The following is a 22,952-nucleotide window of genomic DNA, read 5'->3' on the forward strand; positions in this document are numbered from 1 at the left end:
AAAACTGAGGAATGGGTAATACAGGGATTATCTATATTTTTGAACAATACATTTTTAGACTGTCCTTTTAAGGACAAATGATTAAACTGTGTTCCCCATGTGTTAAGAAGTTGCATATCACTGACATAAATGATTGTTTCAGGGGTTAGCAGTGCTGGGCCAGGGGCCAACAACAATTAGTGTGAAGCAGACGAAGGGGCCACATTGAAGAAGATGGAGCTTGTGTGTTTAGTATCTGGTATAATCTGCTCTTGTTGTCATTGTGATGTCCAGAAGTGCAGGCACCTAAAGTGCTGCAGACAGGTCAGGGTTATGGGATCATACTAAGTGACTAATGTACCAAGCAGACCCTGTGTGTGACCCTCTGTGACATTTGCAGGGCACCCCTAGATTACAGTCAGACAGGGTACATCTTGGGTAAGGTATACTTGGTGCTGAGAATTGGGTTAAAGGGACAGTCTACAATAGAATTTGTATTCTTTTAAAAGATAGATAATCCCTTTATTACCCACTCCCCAGTTTTGCAGAACCAACACAGTTATATTAATACACTTTTTACCTTGTATCTAAGAACCTTCTGACAGCCCCCTGATCACATGACTGTGACTATTTATTATCTATTGTCTTGCATTTAGCATTGTGTTGTGCTATATAACTTTCTGTGCCTGAACACACTGTTATCTATATGGCCCACGTGAACGATCAAGTCTTTTGTTGTGAAAAGCAATTTAAAAAGCATGTGATAAGAGGCAGCCCTCAAGGGCTTATAAATTAGCATATGAGCCTACCTAGGTTTAGTTTCAACTAAGAATACCAAGAGAAAAAAGCAAATTTGATGATAAAAGTAAATTGGAAAGTTGATTAAAATTAAATTTTCTATCTGAATAACGAAAGTTTAATTTTGACTAGACTGTCCCTTTAAAGGGACATTCCAGCAAAAATTTGAATCCACGTGGATGCATTTCAGTTTTGAGTAGAAACATTTTTGTAATATACATGTATTAGCAAAAATGCTTTAAAAAAAAGCTATAGCTCTATAAAAAAAGTGTATTTAAGTATGCACCGTGCACCAGCATTTTAAACACAACACTTGCTCAGAGAGCCTAAGGTGCTTCTACCATCTGGTAATGGCTCAATTTGATAATTGCTTGCCTGATTCAAGCCCCAATGGCACTCTGAGCAGCTGCAGTATATAAAATGCTGGTGCACTGAGAATATCTAGCTATGCTTAACATGCACGTGCAGAGAATAAAGTTAACACTAAAACAGTGATAACTATTACTAGAAGCATTTTTGCCAATACATGAATATTACAAATATGTTTCTTTTCAAAGAAGCAAATCATCTATGTGCATTTAGATTTTGAATATATAAATGTCCACAGCACTGTATCATTCAAAATATTTTATTCTCTGTACATAACAGGTACTCAAACAGCTGTTTGAGTACCTGTTATGTACAGAGAATAAAATATTTTGAATGATACAGTGCTGTGGACATTTATATATTCACTATTGGAATTGGGGAGATTTGGCAGGACCCTGTCTTCACGAGCACTGCACTCCTGAGTTGCTGTACTAATCGTTGTACATATTATTGCATTTAGATTTTGGCCGGAATGTCCCTTTAAGCAGTAGGTTTTTGTGATGCTCATTGTATCTGGGTTTTTCAGTTATTGCATTTTAATCATTCTTGGGAGGGGAAAGCTGACACAAAGTATTTTACTTGCTGTCAGCTGAGAACTCGGCGCCATCTGGTGGGCACAAATAACCACCAGCACCTGCAGGTAGTGTGTCTGTATGGGCCAGCGTGGTCAGCAGCTGGTGCTCTCAGCATTCAGACCCAGGATGAGGATATCTGCACTTACTGTACAGGGGCATCTCCAGTAGATCACTGGGATTGTGATAAAATCATTGTGCTTACTGTAAAGGGGCATTTATATCATTATCATAGTGCCACCTTATACTATATGTACTGCCTCATGTAGCTCTGCTAAGCACAGAATTATATCATTATTATAGTGCCACTTTATACTATATGTACTGCCTCTTGTAGCTCTGTCAAGCACAGAATTATATCATTATTATAGTGCCACCTTATACTATATGTACTGCCTCTTGTAGCTCTGTCAAGCACAGAATTATATCATTATTATAGTGCCACCTTATACTATATGTACTGCCTCATGTAGCTCTGCTAAGCACAGAATTATATCATTATTATAGTGCCACCTTATACTATATGTACTGCCTCTTGTAGCTCTGCTAAGCACAGAATTATATCATTATTATAGTGCCACCTTATACTATATGTACTGCCTCTTGTAGCTCTGCTAAGCACAGAATTATATCATTATTATAGTGCCACCTTATACTATATGTACTGCCTCATGTAGCTCTGCTAAGCACAGAATTATATCATTATTATAGTGCCACTTTATACTATATGTACTGCCTCTTGTAGCTCTGTCAAGCACAGAATTATATCATTATTATAGTGCCACCTTATACTATATGTACTGCCTCATGTAGCTCTGCTAAGCACAGAATTATATCATTATTATAGTGCCACCTTATACTATATGTACTGCCTCTTGTAGCTCTGCTAAGCACAGAATTATATCATTATTATAGTGCCACCTTATACTATATGTACTGCCTCTTGTAGCTCTGCTAAGCACAGAATTATATCATTATTATAGTGCCACCTTATACTATATGTACTGCCTCATGTAGCTCTGCTAAGCACAGAATTATATCATTATTATAGTGCCACTTTATACTATATGTACTGCCTCTTGTAGCTCTGTCAAGCACAGAATTATATCATTATTATAGTGCCACCTTATACTATATGTACTGCCTCTTGTAGCTCTGTCAAGCACAGAATTATATCATTATTATAGTGCCACCTTATACTATATGTACTGCCTCTTGTAGCTCTGCCAAGCACAGAATTATATAATTATTATAGTGCCACCTTATACTATATGTACTGCCTTGTGTAGCTCTGCCAAGCACATAATTATATCATTATTATAGTGCCACCTTACACTATATGTACTGCCTCTTGTAGCTCTGCCAAGCACAGAATTATATAATTATTATAGTGCCACCTTATACTATATGTACTGCCTTGTGTAGCTCTGCCAAGCACATAATTATATCATTATTATAGTGCCACCTTATACTATATGTACTGCCTCTTGTAGCTCTGCCAAGCACAGAATTATATCATTATTATAGTGCCACCTTATACTATATGTACTGCCTTGTGTAGCTCTGCCAAGCACATAATTATATCATTATTATAGTGCCACCTTATACTATATGTACTGCCTCTTGTAGCTCTGCCAAGCACAGAATTATATAATTATTATAGTGCCACCTTATACTATATGTACAGCCTATTGTAGCTCTGCCAAGCACATAACTATATCATTATTATAGTGCCACCTTATACTATATGTACTGCCTCATGCAGCTCTGCCAAGCACAGAATTATATCATTATTATAGTGCCACCTTATACTATATGTACTGCCTCCTGTAGCTCTGCCAAGCACAGAATTATATTATTATTATAGTGCCACCTTATACTATATGTACTGCCTCTTGTAGCTCTGCCAAGCACAGAATTATATAATTATTATAGTGCCACCTTATACTATATGTACTGCCTCTTCTAGCTCTGCCAAGCACATAACTATATCATGATTATAGTGCCACCTTATACTATATGTACAGCCTCTTGTAGCTCTGTCAAGCACATAATTATATTATTATTATAGTGCCACATTATACTATATGTACTGCCTCTTGTAGCTCTGCCAAGCACAGAATTATATCATTATTATAGTGCCACCTTATACTATATGTACTGCCTCTTGTAGCTCTGCCAAGCACATAATTCTATAATTATTATAGTGCCACCTTATACTATATGTACTGCCTCTTGTAGCTCTGCCGAGCACATAATTATATCATTATTATAGTGCCACCTTATACTATATGTACTGCGTCTTGTAGCTCTGCCAAGCACAGCATTATATCATTATTATAGTGCCACCTTATACTATATGTACTGCGTCTTGTAGCTCTGCCAAGCACATAACTATATCATTATTATAGTGCCACATTATACTATATGTACTGCCTCGTGTAGCTCTGCCAAGCACATAATTATATCATTATTATAGTGCCACCTTATACTATATGTACTGCCTCTTGTATCTCTGCTAAGCACAGAATTATATTATTATTATAGTGCCACCTTATACTATATGTACTGCCTCTTGTAGCTCTGCCAAGCACAGAATTATATCATTATTATAGGGCCACCTTATACTATATGTACTGCCTCTTGTATCTCTGCTAAGCACAGAATTATATCATTATTATAGTGCCACCTTATACTATATGTACAGCCTCTTGTAGCTCTGTCAAGCACAGAATTATATCATTATTATAGTGCCACCTTATACTATATGTACTGCCTCTTGTAGCTCTACCAAGCACAGAATTATATCATTATTATAGTGCCACCTTATACTATATGTACAGCCTCTTGTAGCTCTGCCAAGCACAGAATTATATCATTATTATAGTGCCACCTTATACTATATGTACTGCCTCTTGTAGCTCTGCTAAGCACAGAATTATATCATTATTATAGTGCCACCTTATACTATATGTACTGCCTTGTGTAGCTCTGCTATGCACAGAATTATATCATTATTATAGTGCCACCTTATACTATATGTACTGCCTCTTGTAGCTCTGCCAAGCACAGAATTATATCATTATTATAGTGCCACCTTATACTATATGTACTGCCTCTTGTAGCTCTGCCAAGCACAGAATTATATCATTATTATGGTGCTACCTTATACTATATGTACTGCCTCTTCTAGCTCTGCTAAGCACAGAATTATATCATTATTATAGTGCCACCTTATACTATATGTACTGCCTCTTGTAGCTCTGCCAAGCACAGAATTATATCATTATTATAGTGCCACCTTATACTATATGTACTGCCTCTTGTAACTCTGCCAAGCACAGAATTATATCATTATTATAGTGCCACCTTATACTATATGTACTGCCTTTTGTAGCTCTGCCATACACAGAATTATATCATTATTATAGTGCTACCTTATACTATATGTACTGCCTCTTGTAGCTCTGCCAAGCATAGAATTATATCATTATTATAGTGCCACCTTATACTATATATACTGCCTCATGTAGCTCTGCCAATCACAGAATTATATCATTATTATAGTGCCACCTTATACTATATGTACTGCCTCTTGTAGCTCTACCAAGCACAAAATTATATCATTATTATAGTGCCACCTTATACTATATGTACTGCCTCTTGTAACTCTGCCAAGCACAGAATTATATCATTATTATAGTGCCACCTTATACTATATGTACTGCCTCTTGTAACTCTGCCAAGCACTGAATTATATAATTATTATAGTGCCACCTTATACTATATGTACTGCCTCTTGTAGCTCTGCTAAGCACAAAAATACCAGGCAATCAGAGAAGGATTGCCTGGTATTTCGGGGCTGGACTGTACTGTGAAGTCAGGATCAGACTGATATGCTTCAGGAAAGTTTTTCTCTGTGAAAGGCACATGTTGAGCAAAAAGAGGCTGCTTCTTGGGTGGTAACTAGCCATAGAACAAGCTATTATGCTATTGTTCGTTTCCAGGTTGAGCGCTTCTCTCTTTTTATTTATGCAAATTATGACATTTTGGGAAGTCTCCCTAAGTGTGATGCGGGAATCCAGACGTGGACCCGTTGCTCAGTGTGCCTAGAGGCATATGGCTGCACCTCACTGACGAGGCCCACAATAGGCCGAAACGTACGTCTGGGGTTTTGCTGTTTCTCTCGTTCAGAGAAGGATTGCCTGGTATTTCGGGGCTGGACTGTACTGTGAAGTCAGGATCAGACTGATATGCTTCAGGAAAGTTTTTCTCTGTGAAAGGCACATGTTGAGCAAAAAGAGGCTGCTTCTTGGGTGGTAACTAGCCATAGAACAAGCTATTATGCTATTGTTCGTTTCCAGGTTGAGCGCTTCTCTCTTTTTATTTATGCAAATTATGACATTTTGGGAAGTCTCCCTAAGTGTGATGCGGGAATCCAGACGTGGACCCGTTGCTCAGTGTGCCTAGAGGGATATGGCTGCACCTCACTGACGAGGCCCACAATAGGCCAAAACGTACGTCTGGGGTTTTGCTGTTTCTCTCGTTCAGAGAAGGATTGCCTGGTATTTCGGGGCTGGACTGTACTGTGAAGTCAGGATCAGACTGATATGCTTCAGGAAAGTTTTTCTCTGTGAAAGGCACATGTTGAGCAAAAAGAGGCTGCTTCTTGGGTGGTAACTAGCCATAGAACAAGCTATTATGCTATTGTTCGTTTCCAGGTTGAGCGCTTCTCTCTTTTTATTTATGCAAATTATGACATTTTGGGAAGTCTCCCTAAGTGTGATGCGGGAATCCAGACGTGGACCCGTTGCTCAGTGTGCCTAGAGGGATATGGCTGCACCTCACTGACGAGGCCCACAATAGGCCGAAACGTACGTCTGGGGTTTTGCTGTTTCTCTCGTTCAGAGAAGGATTGCCTGGTATTTCGGGGCTGGACTGTACTGTGAAGTCAGGATCAGACTGATATGCTTCAGGAAAGTTTTTCTCTGTGAAAGGCACATGTTGAGCAAAAAGAGGCTGCTTCTTGGGTGGTAACTAGCCATAGAACAAGCTATTATGCTATTGTTCGTTTCCAGGTTGAGCGCCTCTCTCTTTTTATTTATGCAAATTATGACATTTTGGGAAGTCTCCCTAAGTGTGATGCGGGAATCCAGACGTGGACCCGTTGCTCAGTGTGCCTAGAGGGATATGGCTGCACCTCACTGACGAGGCCCACAATAGGCCGAAACGTACGTCTGGTGTTTTGCTGTTTCTCTCGTTCAGAGAAGGATTGCCTGGTATTTCGGGGCTGGACTGTACTGTGAAGTCAGGATCAGACTGATATGCTTCAGGAAAGTTTTTCTCTGTGAAAGGCACATGTTGAGCAAAAAGAGGCTGCTTCTTGGGTGGTAACTAGCCATAGAGCAAGCTATTATGCTATTGTTCGTTTCCAGGTTGAGCGCTTCTCTCTTTTTATTTATGCAAATTATGACATTTTGGGAAGTCTCCCTAAGTGTGATGCGGGAATCCATACGTGGACCCGTTGCTCAGTGTGCCTAGAGGGATATGGCTGCACCTCACTGACGAGGCCCACAATAGGCCGAAACGTACGTCTGGGGTTTTGCTGTTTCTCTCGTTCAGAGAAGGATTGCCTGGTATTTCGGGGCTGGACTGTACTGTGAAGTCAGGATCAGACTGATATGCTTCAGGAAAGTTTTTCTCTGTGAAAGGCACATGTTGAGCAAAAAGAGGCTGCTTCTTGGGTGGTAACTAGCCATAGAACAAGCTATTATGCTATTGTTCGTTTCCAGGTTGAGCGCTTCTCTCTTTTTATTTATGCAAATTATGACATTTTGGGAAGTCTCCCTAAGTGTGATGCGGGAATCCAGACGTGGACCCGTTGCTCAGTGTGCCTAGAGGGATATGGCTGCACCTCACTGACGAGGCCCACAATAGGCCGAAACGTACGTCTGGGGTTTTGCTGTTTCTCTCGTTCAGAGAAGGATTGCCTGGTATTTCGGGGCTGGACTGTACTGTGAAGTCAGGATCAGACTGATATGCTTCAGGAAAGTTTTTCTCTGTGAAAGGCACATGTTGAGCAAAAAGAGGCTGCTTCTTGGGTGGTAACTAGCCATAGAACAAGCTATTATGCTATTGTTCGTTTCCAGGTTGAGCGCTTCTCTCTTTTTATTTAAGCACAGAATTATATCATTATTATATTGCCACCTTATACTATATGTACTGCCTCTTGTAACTCTGCCAAGCACAGAATTATATATTTATTATAGTGCCACATTATACTATATGTACTGCCTCATGTAGCTCTGCCAAGCACAGAATTATATAATTATTATATTGCCACCTTATACTATATGTACTGCATCTTGTAGCTCTGCCAAGCACAGAATTATATCATTATTATAGTTCCACCTTATACTATATGTACTGCCTCTTGTAGCTCTGCCAAGCACATAATTATATCATTATTATAGTGCCACCTTATACTATATGTACTGCCTCTTGTAGCTCTGCTAAGCACAGAATTATATCATTATTATAGTGCCACCTTATACTATATGTACTGCCTCTTGTAGCTCTGCTAAGCACAGAATTATATCATTATTATAGTGCCACCTTATACTATATGTACTGCCTCTTGTAGCTCTGCCAAGCACAGAATTATATCATTATTATAGTGCCACCTTATACTATATGTACTGCCTCTTGTAGCTCTGCCAAGCACAGAATTATATCATTATTATAGTGCCACCTTATACTATATGTACTGCCTCTTGTAACTCTGCTAAGCACAGAATTATATATTTATTATAGTGCCACCTTATACTATATGTACTGCCTCTTGTAGCTCTGCCAAGCACAGAATTATATCATTATTATAGTGCCACCTTATACTATATGTACTGCCTCTTGTAGCTCTGCTAAGCACAGAATTATATCATTATTATAGTGCCACCTTATACTATATGTACTGCCTCATGTAGCTCTGCCAAGCACAGAATTATATCATTATTATAGTGCCACCTTATACTATATGTACTGCCTCTTGTAGCTCTGCCAAGCACAGAATTATATCATTATTATAGTGCCACCTTATACTATATGTACTGCCTCTTGTAGCTCTGCCAAGCACAGAATTAAATCATTATTATAGTGCCACCTTATACTATATGTACTGCCTTGTGTAGCTCTGCCAAGCACAGAATTATATCATTATTATAGTGCCACCTTATACTATATGTACTGCCTTGTGTAGCTCTGCCAAGCACATAATTATATCATTATTATAGTGCCACCTTATACTATATGTACAGCCTCTTGTAGCTCTGCCAAGCACAGAATTATATTATTATTATAGTGCCACCTTATACTATATGTACTGCATCTTGTAGCTCTGCCAAGCACATAATTATATCATTATTATAGGGCCACCTTATACTATATGTACTGCCTCATGTAACTCTGCCAAGCACAGAATTATATCATTATTATAGTGCCACCTTATACTATATGTACTGCCTCATGTAGCTCTGCCAAGCACATAATTATATCATTATTATAGGGCCACCTTATACTATATGTACTGCCTCATGTAACTCTGCCAAGCACAGAATTATATCATTATTATAGTGCCACCTTATACTATATGTACTGCATCTTGTAGCTCTGCCAAGCACAGAATTATATCATTATTATAGTGCCACCTTATACTATATGTACTGCCTCTTGTAGCTCTGCTAAGCACATAACTATATCATTATTATAGTGCCACCTTATACTATATGTACTGCATCTTGTAGCTCTGCCAAGCACAGAATTATATCATTATTATAGTGCCACCTTATACTATATGTACTGCCTCTTGTATCTCTGCCAAGCACAGAATTATATCATTATTATAGTGCCACCTTATACTATATGTACTGCCTCTTGTAACTCTGCTAAGCACAGAATTATATCATTATTATAGTGCCACCTTATACTATATGTACTGCCTCTTGTAGCTCTGCCAAGCACAGAATTATATCATTATTATAGTGCCACCTTATACTATATGTACTGCCTCTTGTATCTCTGCTAAGCACAGAATTATATCATTATTATAGTGCCACCTTATACTATATCTACTGCCTCTTGTAGCTCTGCCAAGCACAGAATTATATCATTATTATAGTGCCACCTTATACTATATGTACTGCCTCTTGTAGCTCTGCCAAGCACAGAATTATATCATTATAGTGCCACCTTATACTATATGTACTGCGTCTTGTAGCTCTGCCAAGCACAGAATTATATCATTATTATAGTGCCACATTATACTATATGTACTGCCTCTTGTAGCTTTGCCAAGCACATAATTATATCATTATTATAGTGCCACCTTATACTATATGTACAGCCTCTTGTAGCTCTGCCAAGCACAGAATTATATCATTATTATAGTGCCACATTATACTATATGTACTGCCTCTTGTAACTCTGCCAAGCACTGAATTATATCATTATTATAGTGCCACCTTATACTATATGTACTGCCTCTTGTAGCTCTGCTAAGCACAGAATTATATCATTATTATAGTGCCACCTTATACTATATGTACTGCCTCTTGTAGCTCTGCTAAGCACAGAATTATATCATTATTATAGTGCCACCTTATACTATATGTACTGCCTCTTGTAGCTCTGCTAAGCACAGAATTATATCATTATTATAGTGCCACCTTATACTATATGTACTGCCTCTTGTAGCTCTGCCAAGCACATAATTATATCATTATTATAGTGCCACCTTATACTATATGTACTGCCTCTTGTAGCTCTGCTAAGCACAGAATTATATCATTATTATAGTGCCACCTTATACTATATGTACTGCCTCATGTAACTCTGCCAAGCACAGAATTATATCATTATTATAGTGCCACCTTATACTATATGTACTGCCTCTTGTAGCTCTGCTAAGCACATAATTATATAATTATTATAGTGCCACCTTATACTATATGTACTGCCTCTTGTAGCTCTGCCAAGCACATAATTATATCATTATTATAGTGCCACCTTATACTATATGTACTGCCTCTTGTAGCTCTGCTAAGCACAGAATTATATCATTATTATAGTGCCACCTTATACTATATGTACTGCCTCATGTAACTCTGCCAAGCACAGAATTATATCATTATTATAGTGCCACCTTATACTATATGTACTGCCTCTTGTAGCTCTGCTAAGCACAGAATTATATCATTATTATAGTGCCACCTTATACTATATGTACTGCCTCATGTAGCTCTGCCAAGCACAGAATTATATCATTATTATATTGCCACCTTATACTATATGTACTGCCTCATGTAGCTCTGCTAAGCACAGAATTATATCATTATTATATTGCCACCTTATACTATATGTACTGCCTCATGTAGCTCTGCCAAGCACAGAATTATATCATTATTATAGTGCCACCTTATACTATATGTACTGCCTCTTGTAACTCTGCTAAGCACAGAATTATATTATTATTATAGTGCCACCTTATACTATATGTACTGCCTCTTGTAGCTCTGCTAAGCACAGAATTATATCATTATTATAGTGCCACCTTATACTATATGTACTGCCTCTTGTAGCTCTGCCAAGCACAGAATTATATTATTATTATAGTGCCACCTTATACTATATGTACTGCCTCTTGTAGCTCTGCCAAACACAGAATTATATCATTATTATAGTGCCACATTATACTATATGTACTGCCTCTTGTAGCTCTGCTAAGCACAGAATTATATCATTATTATATTGCCACCTTATACTATATGTACTGCCTCTTGTAGCTCTGCTAAGCACAGAATTATATCATTATTATAGTGCCACATTATACTATATGTACTGCCTTGTGTAGCTCTGCCAAGCACAGAATTATATCATTATTATAGTGCCACCTTATACTATATGTACTGCCTCTTGTAGCTCTGCCAAGCACAGAATTATATTATTATTATAGTGCCACGTTATACTATATGTACTGCCTCTTGTAGCTCTGCCAAGCACAGAATTATATCATTATTATAGTGCCACATTATACTATATGTACTGCCTCTTGTAGCTCTGCTAAGCACAGAATTATATCATTATTATATTGCCACCTTATACTATATGTACTGCCTCTTGTAGCTCTGCTAAGCACAGAATTATATCATTATTATAGTGCCACATTATACTATATGTACTGCCTCTTGTAGCTCTGCTAAGCACAGAATTATATTATTATTATAGTGCCACCTTATACTATATGTACTGCCTCTTGTAGCTCTGCCATACACATAATTATATCATTATTATATTACCACCTTATACTATATGTACTGCCTCTTGTAGCTCTGCCAAGCACAGAATTATATCATTATTATAGTGCCACCTTATACTATATGTATTGCCTCTTGTAGCTCTGCCAAGCACAGAATTATATAATTATTATAGTGCCACCTTATACTATATGTACTGCCGCTTGTAGCTCTGCTAAGCACAGAATTATATCATTATTATAGTGCCACCTTATACTATATGTATTGCCTCTTGTAGCTCTGCCAAGCACAGAATTATATCATTATTATAGTGCCACCTTATACTATATGTACTGCCTCTTGTAGCTCTGCCAAGCACATAACTATATCATTATTATAGTGCCACCTTATACTATATGTACTGCCTCTTGTAGCTCTGCCAAGCACTGAATTATATCATTATTATAGTGCCACCTTATACTATATGTACTGCCTCTTGTATCTCTGCTAAGCACAGAATTATATCATTATTATAGTGCCACCTTATACTATATGTACTGCCTCTTGTAGCTCTGCCAAGCACAGAATTATATCATTATTATAGTGCCACCTTATACTATATGTACTGCCTCTTGTAGCTCTGCTAAGCACAGAATTATATTATTATTATAGTGCCACCTTATACTATATGTACTGCCTCATGTAACTCTTCCAAGCACATATCTATATCATTATTATAGTGCCAACTTATACTATATGTACTGCCTCTTGTAGCTCTGCCAAGCACAGAATTATATCATTATTATAGTGCCACCTTATACTATATGTACTGCCTCTTGTAGCTCTGCCAAGCACATAATTATATTATTATTATAGTGCCAACTTATACTATATGTACTGCCTCTTGTAGCTCTGCCAAGCACAGAATTATATTATTATTATAGTGCCACCTTATACTATATGTACTGCCTCATGTAGCTCTGCCAAGCACAGAATTGTATCATTATTATAGTGCCAACTTATACTATATGTACTGCCTCTTGTAGCTCTACCAAGCACAGAATTATATCATTATTATAGTGCCACCTTATACTATATGTACTGCCTCTTGTATCTCTGCCAAGCACATAATTATATTATTATTATAGTGCCACCTTATACTATATGTACTGCCTCTTGTAGCTCTGCTAAGCACAGAATTATATAATTATTATAGTGCCACCTTATACTATATGTACTGCCTCTTGTAGCTCTGCCAAGCACAGAATTATATTATTATTATAGTGCCACATTATACTATATGTACTGCCTCTTGTAGCTCTGCCAAGCACAGAATTATATTATTATTATAGTGCCACCTTATACTATATGTACTGCCTCTTGTAGCTCTGCCAAGCACATAATTATATTATTATTATAGTGCCACTTTATACTATATGTACTGCCTCATGTAGCTCTGCTAAGCACAGAATTATATCATTATTATAGTGCCACCTTATACTATATGTACTGCCTCTTGTAGCTCTGCCAAGCACAGAATTATATAATTATTATAGTTCCACCTTATACTATATATACTGCCTCTTGTAGCTCTGCCAAGCACAGAATTATATAATTATTATAGTGCCACCTTATACTATATGTACTGCCTCTTGTAGCTCTGCCAAGCACATAACTATATCATTATTATAGTGCCACCTTATACTATATGTACTGCCTCTTGTAGCTCTGCCAAGCACATAACTATATAATTATTATAGTGCTACCTTATACTATATGTACTGCCTCATGTAGCTCTGCCAAGCACAGAATTATATCATTATTATAGTGCCAACTTATACTATATGTACTGCCTCTTGTAGCTCTGCCAAGCACAGAATTATATCATTATTATAGTGCCACCTTATACTATATGTACTGCCTCTTGTAGCTCTGCCAAGCACAGAATTATATCATTATTATAGTGCCACCTTATACTATATGTACTGCCTCATGTAGCTCTGCCAAGCACAGAATTATATCATTATTATATTGCCACCTTATACTATATGTACTGCCTCATGTAGCTCTGCTAAGCACAGAATTATATCATTATTATATTGCCACCTTATACTATATGTACTGCCTCATGTAGCTCGGCCAAGCACAGAATTATATCATTATTATAGTGCCACCTTATACTATATGTACTGCCTCTTGTAACTCTGCCAAGCACAGAATTATATTATTATTATAGTGCCACCTTATACTATATGTACTGCCTCTTGTAGCTCTGCCAAGCACATAATTATATTATTATTATAGTGCCACCTTATACTATATGTACTGCCTCTTGTAGCTCTGCTAAGCACAGAATTTTATAATTATTATAGTGCCACCTTATACTATATGTACTGCCTCTTGTAGCTCTGCCAAGCACATAATTATATTATTATTATAGTGCCACATTATACTATATGTACTGCCTCTTGTAGCTCTGCCAAGCACAGAATTATATTATTATTATAGTGCCACCTTATACTATATGTACTGCCTCTTGTAGCTCTGCCAAGCACATAATTATATTATTATTATAGTGCCACTTTATACTATATGTACTGCCTCATGTAGCTCTGCTAAGCACAGAATTATATCATTATTATATTGCCACCTTATACTATATGTACTGCCTTGTGTAGCTCTGCTATGCACAGAATTATATCATTATTATAGTGCCACCTTATACTATATGTACTGCCTCTTGTAGCTCTGCCAAGCACAGAATTATATAATTATTATAGTTCCACCTTATACTATATATACTGCCTCATGTAGCTCTGCCAAGCACAGAATTATATAATTATTATAGTGCCACCTTATACTATATGTACTGCCTCTTGTAGCTCTGCCAAGCACATAACTATATCATTATTATAGTGCCACCTTATACTATATGTACTGCCTCTTGTAGCTCTGCCAAGCACATAACTATATCATTATTATAGTGCTACCTTATACTATATGTACTGCCTCATGTAGCTCTGCCAAGCACAGAATTATATCATTATTATAGTGCCAACTTATACTATATGTACTGCCTCTTGTAGCTCTGCCAAGCACAGAATTATATCATTATTATAGTGCCACCTTATACTATATGTACTGCCTCTTGTAGCTCTGCCAAGCACAGAATTATATCATTATTATAGTGCCACCTTATACTATATGTACTGCCTCATGTAGCTCTGCCAAGCACAGAATTATATCATTATTATATTGCCACCTTATACTATATGTACTGCCTCATGTAGCTCTGCTAAGCACAGAATTATATCATTATTATATTGCCACCTTATACTATATGTACTGCCTCATGTAGCTCTGCCAAGCACAGAATTATATCATTATTATAGTGCCACCTTATACTATATGTACTGCCTCTTGTAACTCTGCCAAGCACAGAATTATATTATTATTATAGTGCCACCTTATACTATATGTACTGCCTCTTGTAGCTCTGCCAAGCACAGAATTATATCATTATTATAGTGCCACCTTATACTATATGTACTGCCTCTTGTAGCTCTGCCAAGCACATAATTATATCATTATTATAGTGCCACCTTATACTATATGTACTGCCTCTTGTAGCTCTGCCAAGCACAGAATTATATCATTATTATAGTGCCACCTTATACTATATGTACTGCCTCTTGTAACTCTGCCAAGCACAGAATTATATCATTATTATCTTATGTGATTTACAAAAAACAAAATGCCCGTCCAGCCCTGGAATAGCTGCTGCTTTACTTGTAAACAAGGGATTTCTACAACTGATCCCATGTTCATTTCTCAGCTAGGGCCTGGGTCTAGGACTTGTGTATCTTTAGAGTGAGAGCTTGAGACAAAAATCGGTTTAAATACATTTATATTGTGTAACTAATGGTTATTGTTTCCTCTTTAACTCAGTATTCTTCCCACCTCTGAGCTTTACGTTTCTGATCTTTACCACTGTGTTCCTCCTCTAGCCCTCTGAGTGTGAGCAGTGCACGTGTGACGTGGATGGAATCGCTCGCTGTCTTGTTGCGGACTGTGCCCCTCCACCCTGCGTAAACCCAGTGTACGAGAAAGGAGAATGTTGCCCCCGGTGTAAAGATGGTGAGTTGTGAGCAAGACACTCTATGGGATACATTATCCACCAGTGTCAAGTTCTCTTGCTAATATATCTAGTCTGCGATGTCCACTACATAAGGTCAAACGTAGTCACCCAAGCTCTTCCAGCCAGTTATGTCAGTGCCCATTCTGACCTGCTTGTTGCTCCTGACATGTCGCTGACCTCATTGTGATGTGCGTGAGATATTACCCCCACCATCCTAGCTGCACTTATAGCTTCTAACTGACAATAAGTGAGTTACTTGATGACCTCTGTAATAATATCAGGTTTATATGTCAGGGACCAGTGTTTCTCAACCTTTTTGTAGCAAAAACCCCTGTAGGCATTCATTTGATTTTCTATGTACCCCAACTGTAGTACATTATTGATCTTTTCATGAGCAAAAATGGAAATCGTGTATCACGTGATTTCACAAGCTTGTATCAGATACGTTAATGAAGAAAATATATAGGAATCTGATATTTATCTTTTCTGGGATGTAATATTTGGCAATATCACCACAGAGAATAATAAACACATAAAACACAGATATGTAGTCCATTGATATTAATAATTAGATGCAATTACTGAGCTTCTTACACTAAAACAGAGGAAAATAAACTATTTTCTGCATGATGAGGAAAGTATTATTTATTGTACCATCTTTCTATCTGTCTTGTTTTACTGTGGCATACTTCAGTATGATGCACTTTACCTAGTTCACAGTGGCACATTTATCTGCCACTCGTCTCTGTGACACTTGGTCACAATAATACACTTTTTCTGTTTATATCAGTAAAGCTCAACTCCAGCCCTCATATGTCACTAACAAGCCAGATCTAAGCCAAACTAAGGTTTTACTAATTTGAGGTGAATCCGTGATTGAGCAGTGGTCCCACCTAGGCAGGGAATACTCACACTCTGCCATGTTACGAGTACTTGAGGGTAGAAATGAGAAACACAGCTTTCTTTGATATGTCATATTTACAATAGCTACATCAGAGGGAAAAATAATGAAGACCAAGCCCTCGAGTACCCCTTGGCAATCCCCCAATTACCCCCAGGGGTACACGTACCACAGGTTGAGAAACTAGGACTTTGATTGATTGATTGATTGATTGATTGATTACTCCACATTAGGAAGCCAAGTATAAGGATAATTTCCAGGGACTGTTTATTGCTTTGATAAATTTAGGTCAGTCTGAATGAGGGAACTAGTGAGATCCTCAGGGTGAAGAGACACAAGGCACAAAGGGTGAGGAACAAGTACTCAGCGGGGGACCTATATTGCTCCACTCTCCACAACGTCCTGTCCTTCCTTGTAGATGATCCAACAGCTGATAATTGCACCTTGTATGGTTTTGTTATGATCCTTTGCACAGACCTACTCCAGATGATACATACAACGTCAGACCATAACCTGCTCATATGTAACACGCACACCGCAGGTCCTGTCCGCAAACAAATGTTTCCAATATGTAAAAAAGCTTCAATGCTTCTCCCTGCCAATCCCATCACAAGCTGTAAAATCGCTCATGGTCTTTGATGTACGTCAGCAGCATTTTTGGACCATCTGTTGTTTCGTGATACTGGTGATAGCTTTAGGGCTACACAGTTCCTGGGGATAACTCATTTAGCCTCAGGCACTGACGGAGTTAAACATTCATGCTGGTTCCATATAGACACCAACATTATATTCTCTCTTCCACTCTAATTAACCCCTTATCTTTCAGAATAACCCAACATAGTGCACTTCTCAGCCAGCCCCAAAACAGAAAAAAATAGTTCTCGCCTTAAAGGAACGAGAAACACAATTTAGTTTTTTTCATGATTCAGACAGAGCGGCAATTTTAAACAACTTTCCATTTTAATTCTATTATCAATATGTCTTCATTCTCTTTGTATCTTTTGTTGAAAAGTATTTATGTAAGTTCAGGAGTGTGCACATGTCTTGAGCACTATATGGCAGCAGATTTGCAAGAAGGTTATCCATTTGCAAGAGCACTACATGGCAGTACTATTTCCTGCTTTATAGTGCTCCATACACCTTACTAGGTATCTCTTCAACAAAGAATATCATGGGAGTGAAGCAAATAACAGAAATAAATTGGAAACTTTTTTTAAATTGTGCGTTTTGTCTTAATCACAAAAGCAAATTTTGGGGTTTCGTATCCCTTTAAGTCTCATCTGCCCCAGCTTTGCTTCAGTTCTCTTGAATAGTCTGGCTGGCACTTTAGGAAGATTCAGCTGAATTTGTAGTGTGTTGGTGAATTACTAATTGATAAAATATTTAGCTAATCAGGGTTATAGAAGATGGGATAAACATAAATATAAGAAAATGTCCTACTCTCTTCTGATTGGTTAAAGAGGGGGCTATTCTAGCAGATAAGGGGTCATTGTGGTGAGGGTTAATTATACTGGGAATGCAGGGATGGATATTGATGGGTTCATGTGAGAGCGGTGGGCTATGAGTGTTCCATACTGATATAGCTTATGCCCATCAGATGTCTGGTTTGTCTGATAAAGAGGGGTCTTTTTTGTAAAGTCACATAAGGGTTACACAGTAGATTTGAAGAGGGTTTGAGATGTGGTCTCATGTTAAAGGGACATAAAACAAGTTGGGATAGAGACAAAATAATATAATATGTACTTTAATTACTTTGCATGCAAATTAATACTGCAGTGCCTCACCATTAACCCTTTCTTTTAAGTTTCCGAATTGTGCAGCTCTAACTCCCCCCCACACATTTCATTTTACGGCTGTATCTATATCTACCATTGATTTGGTAAAATGCAATACTTTAACACTCATCATCTGCTGGAGCAAGCCTAGAAGCAAATAATCTGCTGTGAACTCAGTTGAAATACAATGCCTGTGTTTCTGATGCTAAACACTAATAGGGGGGGGGGGTCAGACTGCTCCAGATAGCATTGCTATGTAAGTAATTTTGCTTATTTTTGAAAATCATTTTAAAATGCTTGCCAGCAATTTTAATTTTTTTTTTTTAATGCAAACTATTTTTACTTAAAGGGACACTGAACCCAATTTTTTTATTTTGTGATTCAGATAGAGCATGAAATTTTAAGCAACTTTCTAATTTACTCCTATTATCAAATTTTCTTCATTCTCTTGGTATCTTTATTTGAAATGCAAAAATGTAAGTTTAGATGCCGGCCCATTTTTGGTGAACAACCTGAGTTGTCCTTGCTGATTGGTGGATAAATTCATCCACCTATAAAAAAAGTGCTGTCCAGAGTTCTGAACCAAGAAAAAAGCTTAGATGCCTTCTTTTTTAAATAAAGATAGCAAGCGAACAAAGAGAAATTGATAATAGGAGTAAACTAGAAAGTTGCTTAAAATTGCATGCTCTATCTAACTCATGAAAGAGAAAAAAATTGGGTTCTGTGTCCCTATAATTAGCCCTTTTAGGATATGCACAGATCTCAACCTGTTTTATGGCACTTTAAGTATCTAATAAGACTACTGACCCTTCAATAAGTTCTATGATGTGGTGTAAAACTGATTGTGATGACTGAGAGTTTGCAAATGTCTTATCAGATCCCTAATTTGCAAAGCAATCATTTTGTATTATTCTGTTTTTTTCTTTTAAGGTCCAAACTGCTACTCGGATTCTTCCCAGAACCAGATCATCCCTGGAGGTCAGTACGTGTGGATGGATTCATGTACCAAGTGCCGGTGCCATGATGGGCAGGATGCTGGATACTGGGAAGGGAATCGTGTGGCAAAGTGTGAGAAGGTGAAAAACTGTAACCCAGAAGGAGGAGAGAATTTGTAGGAGTGTTTTGTGCTCATCTCCTTTGCTGTTTTCTCTATGGATATTATACCGTAACCATGGCAGATGGCTGAGTGAGCTTGGATTGGCTATCATTGTTCTCATCCACTTTGTTCTCATCCACTTTTTCCCTGGCTCTGAGGTTCCAGCCCCATATTCAATATTCTTTTAAGTTCTTCCCAGCTAACATAATTTCATCAAATGCAAAGTTCTCCCGGGACATAGCTGGCTTCAGTACTAATGTTGTAAGGATGCACCAAGCTGGAAAAGGACTCACCGTGTTAGCAGCTACATTCAAGTGAACCATTTTTAAATTAATTACCTAGATTTGCCATATTTGCTGTACCGGCTATGAGATGTCGACTCCCTGTTAATGTGGCTGAACATTGTCAGGGTGTTCAGCCAATATATTTTGTTATGCAGCCATATGTTTAGTTATGACTAGTGACGTGATTAGTTGAGAAATGTTTCTGCACCTCATTTGCTTTATGTTCTGATACAGAGATGGTCAGAGAGTTACAAATCATTAACAAGACAGAGATAATACACTCAATAGGTAAAACCTACTCTAGCTAAACATTCTGCACAAGGCACCCATGGGGAGGTGCAGAATATTTTACAATCGCACAGAAGAAGATGTCCAATGAGAAGAAGTTAATATCATTAAAGGGCAAATGATTGTAACAACCATGTTATTTTGTCAGTGCACAAATCTACAGGTTTGTTTCCTTTGTCAGATTGCAACAGTCATGTTCCTGTGTGTTACAGTTACTTACAGCTGAACACAGCAGTAGAGGTCACCTGAAGGTTCCTTTCACTTTTCTTAAAGAAAAAAAACCAAAACGTGGAATATAATGTAAAGTGAAATAGGCTGAAGACTGGTGAACAATTTAAGGGAACCACCCATTTATATGTTATGTTTCTGGCTTTATATCAGCAACATGCCCTCTCTATACAAACAGCACAATGGTGCTGTGTAATGAAGGTGCAGGCCAGGGATGATATGTGTGTGTGTGTGTGCAGCAGTGAGCGCGTTACATGTTACAGTAAGGGATTTACATGTGTTTAGTTTATTTCCCTGTAGCTCTGCAGCATTAAACAGACAGATGGTGCCGTAACACTGTGTGTAATAAACATAACTTAGTTTTTATATATATCAGATTTTTTCTAATATTGTGTTTAAATGATTTAGTTTTAATAAATAAAAACTATAATGTCAGCATATGGAAATGTTTCCTAACTACCACCCACGGAGCCACAGACTAATGTTTAGGGCCCCAGCCCTCCTTGCACCAATAACAAGTGTCGTTATAAAGGCCTTAATGATCAGATTTTATTTCTTTCTTACCTACATCTGTAGTATTTAGGTGGGGTGCTGGTTTAATAAATTGTTGGGATCTCTGTACCCTACAAGGTTTTATGATGGGAGTCTTATGATATTGTTAACCCTTTAAGGACACAGCTTTCAGTTTGCTCAATTGTTTTATGACGGAAAAATTCCGTCATATGTCCTTAAGAGGTTTTTAACTGCTTTGTGTCTGTTTTTGTTTATATTACACTTTTTTGCTACAGCTTTACTTAAAGGGACAGTCTACACCTTAGTCATCTTATAATCTTACCTTAGATTAAGCTGCAAATAGTCTCCTGCACATTTTTTATATCATGCAACAGGAACCGTAAAACAGTTATTTTTAAATTAATATTGTTTCTGGACAGTTTGAAATGGCTGCCAAGCTCCACCCACTGATGACATCACGATCTGGGCTGCATCTATGCACTCAGCTGAATAGCATTGTCAGTCTGTTGAATCCAACTAGTGAGCCTTTTGTGATTGGAAGGAATGTGCAGCCCAGATCGTGATGTTATCAGTGGATGGAGCTTAGCAGCCATTTCAAACTGGCCAGAAACAATATTCATTTCAAAATAACTGTTTTATGGTTCCTGCTGCATGATATAGAAAGGTTGTAGGAGACTATTTGCTGCATAATCTAAGGTAAGACTTTAAAATGACTAAGGTATAGACTGTCCCTTTAAAGGGAAATTAAACCCCAAAAAATTATCTCATGATTTAGATAGAAAATACAATTTTAAACAATTTTCCAATTTTTTTCTATTATCTAATTTGCTTCGTTTTCTTTTAATTCTTTTGTTGAATGTGCAGTAATGTACTTCTGGGAGCTAGCTGAACACACTGGGTAAGCCAATAACATGAGGCATATGTGTGCAGCCACCTTTCAGCAGCTCCTGAGCCTACCTAGCTATCCTTTTCAACAAAGAATATTAAGAGAATAAAACAAATTTGATAATAGAATTAAAATAGAAAGTTGTTTAAAATCACATGCTCTGTCTGAATAATCAAAGAATAAAATTGGGTTTTATGTCCCTTTGATACTGGGGCTGGACCAGCTATATGCCTATAAACATTATACACATGACACGGTCTATATACTGTCACTTAACACTAATCAGGTGTCTACCATTATTTTACAACCAATAACAAGAAAATCGCTAATGGCTCTGCTTTAGGTTAACCCAAACCCGTCTGCGAAGTCACCTTGCTGGATCTAGTGAAAATGATCAGAGCCTCACAGGAAATGATCCCAGAACCCAAAGAGCAAAGCTACTTGCTGTCGCTGTAACAATCTAAAACAAACATCACTGTACCGCCTGTGTTTTACAATTCAGTTGCACTTACCTCGTGCCCCTGATCATGGTGCTGAAATGCGCCACAGACTATATTATTATTATAATTATCATTAGAGTGCCGCCAAAGTCTGTAGCGCTGATGTAGAGTGACAACTTAGGTGGATGAGCCTAGCTGTGCATGATTCCTGATAGATTGGAAGGGTGAGAGGTGGTGTTTGAGAAGGCCATTTAATAGTAGGTTGCAGAAGTCAATACATGACAACATGATGAAATGATTTATTTTCTTTCATAAAGGTGGTGAGAGTCCACAAGCCTTTACTTCTGGGAATTATACCTCTGGCCACTAGGAAGAGGCAAAGATTACAAAAACTCTCCC

The 22,952-nt window shown here is 37.7% G+C and overlaps 1 pseudogene; it reads left to right on the forward strand.

Moving 5' to 3' along the window:
- The window catches only part of LOC128640936 (von Willebrand factor C domain-containing protein 2-like), a 53,805-nt pseudogene extending 32,656 nt beyond the window's left edge, over positions 1 to 21,149 (forward strand).
- The last annotated feature ends 1,803 nt before the right edge of the window (positions 21,150 to 22,952 follow it).

This window comes from Bombina bombina, chromosome 10 (genome assembly GCF_027579735.1).
Source record: "Bombina bombina isolate aBomBom1 chromosome 10, aBomBom1.pri, whole genome shotgun sequence".
Taxonomy (NCBI): domain Eukaryota; kingdom Metazoa; phylum Chordata; class Amphibia; order Anura; family Bombinatoridae; genus Bombina; species Bombina bombina.